Below are 2,479 nucleotides of genomic sequence, written 5' to 3'. Positions count from 1 at the left end.
ATCATTCAATTTAGTGAAAGTTTCGGAAAATATTAATATATCTGCTTGCATATACCATGAATCACAAATGATGTATGAAAAATTCTTGTCTAATGATCGAATATGATGATATGCAATTTTCAAATAACCCTTTTTTGGGAAGTTCATGTAAGATAATTTCAGTTTTCGATGCCCCCAGTCATTGTATGCAATCTGTAAAGGATCATTTGGCAGTAATGCATTTGGTGGTTCAAATCGACCTAATAAATAAAGATCTTGTAAGTTACGCACTCTGCTTAACGCTACATACAACAAAGATCGGCTTAAGGGTCGGTAGTTATTTCTAGTGGGACGCAAATCGAAACATGCTGACTTATAAGTTTGGCCCTGACTTTTATGAATTGTTATCGCTTCGGCTGGAACTATCGGAAATTGAGTACGCGTTAATTGATAATTTATTCGATCACACTGAAAAAAGTTTCCATAGTAGATTCAATGACATGGGAATTGTCAACGGATCTGTAGTCAGTATAACACAGAGAATAGTAAATTGAATTGCCTAGTTCAACGTTCGATGAACGAGATCCAGCACTCGAATTAACATCGATTCAAATGACAATATAGTATAGTAAATTGAACGGAAATTTTGGTTTATAGAAATAACTATAAGCCGAAAAATTACTTTAGATATAAAATATTTGTTGAAATTATTATTTCATTCGGATTTGATTTCTATGAACTTTTTTTTATTATTCTGTCATTGCGCTATACCAGTATTGGGTCGTTCACCTTACATATACATAATTATTTCTTTCCTCAAATCAGGAATTAATGTACATTCGTGATTCCCTGAGTTTTATACGATATTCCGTTCATCGTATCACTACTCCTTAGTGAAGTGCTCGTTTTATTCTGAAATAATTTGTGTAGTTTCTGTTTTTCAACGAAAAAATCCGAGAACATCCATGGAAGGTAAGTGTAATTAAAATACTCATTCTAAATCATTGAATATTATATCGCATTTGAAAAAACGGTCAAACAAGTGGAAAGGGAACTGGAACTTGAACTTTGATGACGTAATAGACCTATAACGAGACATTAGTGACATGATGAGACTATGTTAAAAAAAGAAATCATTTAGAACCCATTTCAACCTGTCCCTAACCTCAACTAGCGTAAGAAATAACCTATTTTACAGGACCCGGGGGGGGTTGTAAATAACTAATTCAGACCAAAAGTAAATGAGATAGCAATTTCTTATTGCGAATTTTTATGGCTAGCTACTGTTACGTCCTGAATTGATTTTGAACGTATTTTTAAATGTCACGTTGTCTACCGCAACAGGGTAGAGGGACTCTTCCCTTGAATTTTCAATTATTGTGTTTGTTTTAATTATTTTTGAATTTTACTAACCTGTTTTCTAGTTCCAGGCTGTTGGTGGGATGTTTCGGGGGACGGACCTGGTGCTCCTCCGAGGAAGTAGGAGAAGTTGGACTCCAGAATGATGAAGAATCAAAGGCTGGAGCCCTGACTATGTGTTCCAGTGAAGAATCAGGGGCTGGAGCACTGACAACGTGTTCTGTGGCATCTTTGTGGTGATTTCCTTGGCTCCTGGAGTGATTGACAAGTCTGGAATGATGCTCGGTTCCTGGAGGCTCTGCTGGAGAGTACTGTAACATAGTGCACTGGAACTGGTGATCCAGGATGTTCCAAGAGAGGTGTCCTGTCGATGGCCAGTCGTAAGGATTTTAGGTGAGTGGTGTTGAAATATCGATTGAGCAATCTTCTGCTCCAATAGATTAGGAAGAAAATAATCAATTGAGCAACCTTCTTCTCCGATTGATTAGGGAGGAAATAATTAATTGAGCAACCGTCTGCTCCGATTAATTTGGTTTTGTGAGGGAAGAAATATGAGCAACCTTCTGCTCCATGTTCGTAAAACGAAGGGGTAACACACTGGTTGAAGTCTAAGATGTAAGAGCGTTTAATTCATAAAATTCGAGGTTTATATACAATTTTTATATCCGGTGTGTAGCGTCAGCAATAAAATATTCATCCGGTTGATTTTGTCGCAGGTCGGCAGTTAGAGCGGATGTCGAATATTCTACGCTGTTGCTAAGTGAATTATTTAATAATAATTTACATTGTTTTCTCGCTGTACATTGTTTTTAAATAAAGATGGATTCAAAATATTGGCTTGTGTTAAATTATTTCGTGATTGGCTGGTTTTAGCTTATTGTGTGATTGATTTGTTGTGATAATTACATATGTTTTGGCAATAAACAATAGTGACATTTATTAATCAATTAATTTAACATTATCTAGTCACCTTTCCTGTCAATTGTATTGACTTTTTGATTGCATTAGTGTGTAAGATCCTATTGTTAATTAATAAAATGTTGCATAGTTAACTTGGAACTTGAATGCTGAGGATAACCCATTCTGGCAGTCGGTAATTCGACTGTGGGTATCTCAGTGCGATGGTCGATAATTCGACCAT

At 36.0% G+C, this 2,479-nt stretch overlaps 1 long non-coding RNA gene across 1 annotated transcript; it reads left to right on the top strand.

The window, feature by feature from the left end:
* Window positions 1-811: 811 nt before the first annotated feature.
* On the top strand, window positions 812-2,134 carry LOC105272393 (uncharacterized). The gene is made up of 4 exons (XR_892754.1): window positions 812-951; window positions 1,404-1,731; window positions 1,827-1,953; window positions 2,055-2,134. It is a non-coding gene; the product is annotated as an uncharacterized lncRNA (long non-coding RNA).
* The last annotated feature ends 345 nt before the right edge of the window (window positions 2,135-2,479 follow it).

This window comes from Fopius arisanus, unplaced genomic scaffold (assembly GCF_000806365.1).
Source record: "Fopius arisanus strain USDA-PBARC FA_bdor unplaced genomic scaffold, ASM80636v1 scaffold00169, whole genome shotgun sequence".
Classification (NCBI taxonomy): domain Eukaryota; kingdom Metazoa; phylum Arthropoda; class Insecta; order Hymenoptera; family Braconidae; genus Fopius; species Fopius arisanus.
Note: the sequence above shows the minus strand (reverse complement) of the source record. Positions and strands in the feature narration are given on the sequence as shown.